The sequence below is a fragment of the Manis javanica genome, chromosome 4 (assembly GCF_040802235.1).
Source record: "Manis javanica isolate MJ-LG chromosome 4, MJ_LKY, whole genome shotgun sequence".
In the NCBI taxonomy this organism is placed as follows: domain Eukaryota; kingdom Metazoa; phylum Chordata; class Mammalia; order Pholidota; family Manidae; genus Manis; species Manis javanica.
Window position 1 is genome coordinate 78,712,696 of NC_133159.1, and position 10,023 is coordinate 78,722,718.

Below are 10,023 nucleotides of genomic sequence, written 5' to 3' on the forward strand. Positions count from 1 at the left end.
CACAGAATAAGCACCACAAAACATAGATGTTTAAAATGCCATGCTGGAAGGCCCTGTACAATTACTTTTCTTTTTTTTTAGTGAAAAAGGACAATAAAAGGAAGTTGTTTTTTTTAATTCAAAGACATAACTGGATAAGTAGATTTGTTTTTCAACCATTTTTGTGATATTTGCTATCAAATGAATTCATAGAGAGCCAGCATCTTCAAAAAACTTTCTCAAAAAGCTTTTGTTAAAAATCCATTCTTTAGATTTAGACAAATGAACTTTTCCACACAAATGGATTTTCTTAGTAAACAAAATTAGTCCCTTTAAATACCAACTCATCTAAAACTTTCGACCATGACTATATTAATAGAGTTCTTTTTGAACTATGTTACCCATGTCACTGTCTTCTTAAGCAAATTATAACGAACATAATTTAATAATTTTTTGATGCTAGGGTATCATACAATATGGAGTCACATCTCTGACACCTCTGGAGTGGGCTGGAAATGGCCTGCTAATACTAGGGAAAGGATGAGAACCAGTCTTGAACATATCCACTGGAATAGGATTGAAACTTGGGGATACTGGCATGTCAACAGGTGGTTCAAGCTATGGAGGAATCAGGTCATACTTCATAAAAGCAGTTGTCAGTGGGTGCCCAAGGCAGCAATTGAACACAGAGTCAGGTTGACATAAATCAAGTAGCTCACAGGAAAATAACACTCTGGGATTCAAACCAGCAGATTGAAGGTGGTAACGGGAAGGTCTGTGCAAAGAGTGTCAGGTTCTACAACCACCACCAGTGCAAAGGGCTGCAAACCAAGCGGTGATAAATGTGCTGGGCAGGCAACTGGAAGGTAAACTTTGACAAAGGTCTATTTGTAAGAATAGCGACACATGGAGAAAGTAAAGTTGAGAGTATTATCAAGGTAAAACCAGTGGCAAGGATGACTTGACCCTAGGTGGCAGAGTGTGAGGCTAGAATTGGTTAAAATTCTTTTTCAGATAAAGAGAAATTGACTTATTTGGCCAAGGTCATGCTGTGAAGCTGCACAGCCAGAATTCTACCATAGGATATCTGACTTCCTACATATTTCTGCCTCTTTGCCCTATTCACTTTAAAATTAAAATAACAGTTACAGTATTCTTGAAAATATAGAAATAACTGAATTTGTTTTTCTGATTCCAAGGAAAATTCCAACTGTAAAATTCTAGTGTAAATTCATAATTTTTGAAGGGATGATTTATGTATTTATTTATAAGAAAAATATATTGTTGGTATGGAATGGCTTGCTGTATGTGTAAGAATTAACTCTTAAATTCCTACAGCCTAAAATTAAAACTCTAAAAAGAAACCAGCATATTTCTATGAAAATAACACAATTCAATCAGATTTAAAATTAAATATGTTTTCAAATTTGGGACACTAAAAAAATTAATTTGCTATTATAAGCATTTGTGAATGTTAAAATATTTACCCATTAAAAAATACCTGAAGTCACATATTCAAAATTTGATAATAAGCAAAAAGCATTTAGTTCAAAGAATCAAAGTCTTCTCTGTATGAAAATAGATTATTAAGAATCAGTGACCTATCAGGATTCTTATTTTAAATTCTTCTTAGATAATTATTTTATTGCTTGTGTTATCAACATAAATGGCTTTCTGCTTGAACTCAGATCTTTGTTTTCTTTTACTGCCTCCCTGAGATTCAGATCTTAAGAAGGCTAACAACCCTCTACTCTAATCCCTCATTTCCTCTTTCCAAAAGGGCATATCCTTTTAATTGCTCCACCTGAAGCTCTAAAAATGTAGTTCTGGAACTGTCAGTAATGGTGGTGCTTTGTGAAAACAAGTAAAAAACAAACAGGTAAGGGAAGCTGGAAAGTAGATACCTGCTAGGCAGTAGGCTAGCAGGCATGGAAAAACAGGAGTTGTGAAGTACACAAGAATCAAAGGACAGGAAAAATCAATGATCCAGAAGCCAAAGGCAAGCAGAATCCAGAGTGTGCCAGACACTAGGCAGGCAGATAGAAACCAAGTTGACCAGAAAGCCCAAAGGAATGCTTCAGGGGCGCAGGAATGCCAAAGCTGAGCAGGTGGCTAAAGGCCAAATGAATAAAGAGTGGTAGGGAAGTAAGAGCATGGCTCCTGCAAGAGGTCTGGACAGAAGTCTACAGGGAAACCTGACTCTCAGACCAAATGGCGTCCAACTTGCTACTGCCAGGAGAAGTAGAAAAAAGGAAACCTAGTTGTCCAGGGAATTTGGAGTTTGACCAACCAGGGCAGGTCCGTCCTTTTCTTGTTAACAAAAGATTTGACTCTGTAGCTGGCTAACTTTCTTCACTTTTGGACACTTATCCAGATAAGAGTTCACAGCACTCTGTTCTCTTCCTAGGTATTGTGGCATTCGTAATTGGTTCCCAATTAAGATGCTGCACTTATTCAATTTGGCAAGAGACTTCAGTGTCTAAGTAAAAAAACTGGAGATAGATCCTGTCCATTGACTCAGCAGGACTGGAGAGCTTGCTGCTTAATAATTGCATACCAAGTTAGAACTTGTCCTGTCTACAACATCCTATTCCATCCCAGTGTGGGTCTGATTGTGTTTCAAAGGTGGTTTACTTATTAAAACAGAAGTATTGACAGCTGGTGACATGTTATATTCTCCCTCTTTAAGAACACCAACAAAGTTCTACAGATAAGAAAGTCTGATGACATTTTCTTTCTCTTTATAAGATGGCAGGTTTCACAGAATCCACTCCCTGTCAAGGCCATCTGGGGAAATAGAATCTTTTATCTCTACAGGCAGAAGGGTTTATCTGTTTCACCTCCTTCTTTTAAGGTGGGATCATCTCATGCAGTGACAGTAGTCCCCCCTCTCAGTGACTTTCTGTTAGCAGTCTCAGTTACCCTCAGTCACCACAGTCTGGGGCAGAGGATCCTCCTCTGGCATACAGTCAGAAGGTCAGAAGCAGCCTAACACTACATCACAGTGCCTATTGTTACTCGCCTCACTCCATCCTATCACATAGGCATTTTATCATTTCATATCAGCACAGGAAGGGTGAATAGAGCACAGTAAGACATATTGGAAGAGAGAGACCACATTCACATAACATCTATTGCAGTAAATTGTTACAACTGTTCTATTTTATTATTAGTTAATGTTAATCTCTTACTATGCCTAATTTATAAATTAAACTTTATCATAGATATGTAAATACAGGAAAAACATAGTATATATAGGATTCAGTACTAGCAGAGGTTTTAGGCATCCACTGGGGGTCTTGGAACTCATCCCCTGGGGTGAAGGGGGGACTAGTGTACTTTGATAGAAAAGTGCCTTTCTGCTTCTTCTTACCTGTCTGGGTTCATAGCAGAAGTAGAGGGCATTTCCTTAGAAGATAAGATTTCTTTTACAATGGGTTCATGGAATGAGAACTGGTAGATCCCATTTTTCCTTCCCCCCCATCTTCCCAGTCACTATAGGTCTGAAAGGCAATTCTAGGCCGCAGTCAGTCTTATTGAGCTCCCTGTGGTGAGTGTTAGTATATGAATTTAGGTCAGACTACCTGAGTTTGAACCCCAGCTCTACAATTTTCTGGTTTATGGTCTTGGATGAACTACCTGATTTCTCTGGTCCCTAGTTTTCTCATCCCTGAAAGATAAAAAATGATACTTAAGTCACAGGCTTCTTGTGTAGATTAAACGCAATAATACACCTAACAGGGCCTTGCATATTGTAAGTTTTCTGTGGACATTAACAAAATCATTAAGTAGAAGCCTTGGTACCTGAAAGGAATGGAGCAGACACCGTTCCCTCCTGGCTCTCCACCGCAAGACAATTTAGCTCTGACATTGTTCTTTCACAGTGCATAATTTGATTTAAAAAAACAAACAAACTCCCCAAGGGCCTTTTTTCTATAGATGGCTTTCCTCTTGAGTAAATGGGAATTGTCAGTGTGCTGGTACCTAGAGAAAGTTTAGTTTAAAACCCTATAGCTTTAATGGTGGCTTGGTAGGTAGTTTGGCATCACCATGCGCTTAAGGAGCAAAATTTTACACCCAAGAAAACAGCCTTAGAAAGATTGGATCGTTAATCACAGCGCACATAGTTAGTCATTATTTAAAACGATTCAGTGGTTTAGAGGCATTTGTCCTGCCTATCACCTTAGCCTCAGCTAGCACCACCAGGCCTCAAATGTCTGCACTTAGCTGGAGGGCTCTTCCTTAAGGTCCTCCAGTGCATGTGCTCCCTCCTGCCACATGCTCTTTCCTCTCCCCAGACTGTTGCTTGACTTTCCCTATCCTTTCCCCAAATTCCTAGTTATCCTGCAGATCTCACGTTAAAGAAGTATTCCCTGACTCTTTGTTCTGATCCCATATCATATACTCCCAAAACCTGTTTATGACCTTTCATTATATTTGCGAAATTACTTCATAAATGTTTTTCTTCACTTCTAGACTGCAAACTCAGTGTGCACAGGCCATGTCCGCTTTTTGCTTACCATTGTATCCATAGAACCTAATTGCATGCCTGGTACATGGTAAACTAGTAATGAATATTTAAATAAATGAATAAATTAACTGGGTCTAAACTTCAAGTTGCATGATTTTTTTCAGTAACCCAAAACACAATAGCTTGATCTAGACAATGTTGACGTCACAGAGCTCTGTGACTGTCATGATTACAGTTGTGACAACAGGCTTTGATGTTAATACTGAGAACACTGCTATTAATTTGTCATGATAAGAAACCTTGTAGAAGACTTTGAAATCCTAATTTGAATCATGTGAGGTTTAGCAAATCATATGTTCCAAAGGTAAAGTGGATCTCTGAGGGCTCCTTATTCCCCAAAAAAAGGGGATTTGGGATCATTTATAAGAATACCTAAAATATAAACATAAAAATGTAGCAATATAAATGAGTAAAGGGGAAGGAGAAAGGTGGAAAAATAGAACACCTAGAGTTTAAAATATAATATAAAGACACTAAAAATTCATCCATGAACTTATATATATGTGGACACTGAGAAGCACACAAACTTGGCTGAGTTTCCTAATGGTCAAGGAAAAGCAAAGCTATTACAAGATTCACAGTGTCCATAAGATAAAAGAAGACCAAATGCTCTGTAAGAAACACAGCTTTCCCTACATTGTTCTGATGTCTAGACAGTGTTCTCAGTAACAGTTGTACAGTATATTCAACATGGCTGTTTCTTAAAACACCACTTAGTATACACTTAAGGCAAAATACCAAAATGTAGGTCATAAAAGGGCCATGTTATAAGGGTGGGGAATGTTCAGACAATGTGGCCCAAGAAATCCCTCCAAGGATCTGTTTCCAAACTGGACAAAATTTAGGAAGACTAGAGAATGGATCCATTCTCATCAGGCAGTTCTCTTTGAATATGATTTTTACCACTAAACTTTTGCTAATAATTCAATACCAGATAATCCAAGGTTATATTTTCTGAGAGGAGCCTGAAGTATAGAAGTTCTTTAGTGTAATTAAGCATAATCAACCTTGAATTGATAGCCTTTCTGAAAGGAGAGCACCTAACTGATATGCATACATAAATAGGAAACCACCCAAGTTTCTGTGGAGGTACCTAGAAAATGGGGGGTCAAGATTTTCCTCAGATGATGTTTTTGGGTCCACTTGAACACACACATGATGGACATACAACATGAACTCTAAGCAGGAAAAAAAATTTTTAATTACAAAAGTAATAAACACTTTTGTGACATTCAAACCACACAAAAAACCTACATGCTCCCATCTTCTCTTTCCTCACTGCCCCTGGGTTCCCACCGTGGATGGTTTATTGCATCTCCTTCCAGATCTTGGTCCACGCATGATCCTATGAAATGCCTGGAGGTATGGGGCAGGCGGTTGGGGGGATGTCTGATGCCCCAACACTGTCATATAATTTATCTTATTTTCATGGAGAGCAGATGAAATGAACAGGTTGTAACTATTGTCTGTTATCCTTAAGCAAGGTACAGCAAGGTCTGTATTGTCCTTCTAAGAAGATAGGACTCTTCTGAGCAATAAAAGAGAATTTATGGACCAATAAATACTCTGCTTTAAGCTTCTTAGTATAAAAAGCAATGTTTTTTGTGTAACTACAAAAGACTAGAGAGAAACCTGTCTGTCCCTCAGGGTCTCAAGTAAAAGGCCAAGGTTGGCAATCACTATGAACTCAAAATTTTTGCTCTGAGCAAATTAACAGAAGATATCAAAATATCTTCCTGTTTTGGAACATTTGCTCACTTGATTTGGCAAAGGTTCGACAGAGGAAAAGGGCGTCGCTCCTGTTGTTCATGCTCATTGCCTAGTGAGCAGAGCTTACTCTGGGCCCAATCTTGTTCAGATCATTGCACAAGTTCCCCTTCAGGCAGAAAGAAAGGGGTAGTGCGGTTGATATCAGGACATTGCCTGGTAAGACTGCAAAACAACACACACACACACACACACACACACACACACACACACACACACACACACACACACACACACACACACACACTTGCACCTCACCTGCAAAAAACAAGACAAACCTCTTTCACACTCTGTCTTGATATCCTTTGATTTTTGTCTCACTGTGATTTTCTTTAAATAAAAATAGGATCCAACTCAGAGAAATAAGGAATCCTAAGTTTTGACAGGCTCTCTGTATACGTGCATCTTTTTAAATAAATGAAATTATATTTTTTATATGCTGTTCTGTAATTTGCTCTTTTTATCTAACAGATTATCACCTACATGCTACCACCTAAGGTTATCCTATTTGTAATAATAGTTTTATATGTATATCAAGGGTCATAGTTAAAAATTTATTTTAAAATGTACCATCAGATAAGTGTACCAACAATTTACAGAAACTTTTTTCAGTAATAATATCTAACTTTCACTCCAATTTTCACTTGTTGAATAATGCCTTAATGAATATTCTTATGCATACTTTTCTGGAGTACAGTTTCCTAAAAGTAAAATTACTGATCAAAAAGGATACATAGATTTTAAGTTGTGGTCAGTTTTGGAAAATCTTAACAAATGTGGTACCAATTTGCTTTTTCATAATAGTGTATTAAAATATCTGTTTCCTCATTGAAATTGAATATCATTTATGTTTGAAACTTTGCCAATCTGGCAGGCAACAAAACAGTATCCTCCTTTTGTTTTAATAATTATTTCCCTAATTAGAAGTGAGATTGTGCCTCTTTTCCTCTGTCTACTAACCATTTATATTTCTTCTTACATGAATTGCTTCAAAGGTAGTATTAATTCTTTAGTGAAACTGGCCCTTCAGGAGGACTGCTCAAGAGCCAAAATTGGTCCCTCAGTATTCTCTTTGGTTGAAAATTGGGCTGTAAAAGGTATATTGTCTCAGTAATGTAAGTGAGGGCTGGGTAACATAGCCAAGTGGGCCTCAAGTGTAACTAGAGCAGGGATTTGAACACCTTCCAAACCCTTCTTTCAGTCTTCACTGCCTTTGTCATAATGGCTTTCCTGAGGATAGTGCCATGATTCCAGGCACTCCCAAGTTTCCATCTCCTATCTTTGTCACACTTATTGGCCCAGCTTAGGTCATGTGCCCAGCCCTGTGACCAATGAGATTAAGATGATTGGCAGCCCACACTACAACCACATGCTTTGTAAGAGAAGAGGAAGAGTCTCCCAAAAGGAAATTGATATGGGAAAGACTAATTGTACATTTCTCAATATCCTTACTCTTTTTCCTCTTTTATCTGGCACACAGCAGCTCCGAATGAATACAGTATTTCTTAGTTCTCCCTGCCTGGGTGTGATCCTATGACTTAGTTCTAGTCAATGCGATAAAAGCCAAAGAGTATATGCAACTTCTAAGAAGTGCCCTTAATAGGAGGAAGATGCCCCTTTCCTCCTTTCTGCCACCTGGAATGGAAATGTTTTGTCTGGACCTAGAATAGCCAGGATCACAAAATGGAAGCTATAGTAACAAATTAGAAGAAATCCTAGTCATCATGGAGTCATATGAGCCCTGAACTTTCTAGATTTAAAAATAAAATTCTATCTTGTTTTAGTTCTTAATATTTTGAATTTGCTGTCATTTGCAGCCAAAACTAATCCTAACTGATGCAGAGGCATTATTATACCAGAAAAAGGGAAAGTTGCTGGGAAATTACAAAAAGAATGTCCACTGCAAAGATTTGGTTAATAAAAAATAAAAAATAAAAAAATAAAAAAAATAAATTAAAAAAAAGATTTGGTTAATAACTTTTTTTAAAAACCTCCCATTATCCACAAGGCTAACATTCTCACTTCTTTAAGTCCTTGCTAAACTATCACTTTTACAATTTTTAAACATCTTTATTGAGACATAATACATATACACTAAACGGTATATATTGAAGTGTATAAGTTTTCATGTATTTATATACCTATGAAGCAATCACTATTATTTAGACAGGGAATGTATTCATCACCCACAGAAATTATCATGTTCCCCTGTACCTCCCACCTGTACCACCTCAGTAGCCACTCCCTAACCAAGTAAACACTGATCTATTTTCTGTTACTGTAGGTTAGTTTGCATTTTCCAGAGTTTTTGTAAGTGGAATAATACAATATGCACTCTTTCATGGTAGGGGTGATGGGGGTGGAGGGTGGATGATTTTTTCACTCAACATAATTATTTTGAGAGTCATTTGTGTTGATGAATACATCAAGTTCTTTTTTTTTTCTTTTACTGTGAGTAGTATGCCATTGTACAGCTATATCACAATTTGTTTGTCCATTTACCCCCTAATAGATACTTAGGTTGCTAACAGTTTTTGGCTATTACAAATAAATCTGTTATGAATGCTCATGTACAAATATTTGTATAAACATGTTTATTTACCTTTTGGTAATACCTAGGCGTTTGGCTGGATCATGTGATAGGTGTATATTTAACTTTTTAAATGACTTCCAAACTGGTTGGTATCATTTTGTATTCCTATCAGCAGTATATGAATATCCTTGCCAACACTTCATATTATCTGTTTTTTTATTATAGTTGCTGCATAGTGGTATCTCATTGTGGTTTTAATTTGCATTTCCTTAACAACAAATAACATTAAGCATCTTTTCATGTGCTTATTTTCCATCCGTATATCTTCTCTGATGGAGAAATAAAATGTTTGGCTCATTTTTTATTGAATTGTTTGTCTTCTTATCAAGTTGTAAAAGTTCTTTATGTATTCTGGATGCAAGTCATTCTATAAGATATATGCTTCAAAAATGTTTTCTCCTAGTCAATGGCTTGCCTTTTCATTCCTTTAACGATATCTTTTGAAGAACAGAAGTTTTTAATTTTGATGTAGTCCAGTTTATCAGTTTTCTTCTATGGATTGTGCTTTTGGTGATCTATCTAAGAAATCTCTACTTAATCTAAGAAGTGTTATAGTTTTAGATTTTATGTAGATACCCCAGCGGTTAACCTTGCTGTAATTTAGTTCCTGCTTAAACTTAATCTATAGCCAAAACTAATCTAAGAGAGAACAATAGGTGCTGCATCTTGGAATATGGTGCGAGTCATGAGCGGTGTGACAAGGACTGCAAACAGTTCTCGTGACCCTTTCTGAGATAAACCCAGATAAGGAACACACCGGGAGACTCACGTGGCTGGATGACTTGACTATACAGAAGAGAAACTTTCAAAAGTAATTTGCTTGTTACTTTTAGTAAACTGTTTAGACTCACGTGGCCAGATGACTTAATGAGACACAAGAGAAACTTTAAGAGGTGATTAATTTGCAATTTTTTAGCTTGATAAAAAACTCATCCTACATTATTAATCGATGCCTGTCTTTTTGCTTGCTGTAACTTAATAAAAGCTCAGGGGAGTGCTGACTTGGTGCTTAGTCTCCAGAGGAAGTCTAAGCCCTCTGCATTAAACATCATTCTGACTTGGTTTCTCATTTTCACGGTCCTTTACTGCAACAGTTTTACATTAAGTCATGATTCATTCTGAGTTCATTTTTGCATATGGTTACGTGGTGTGG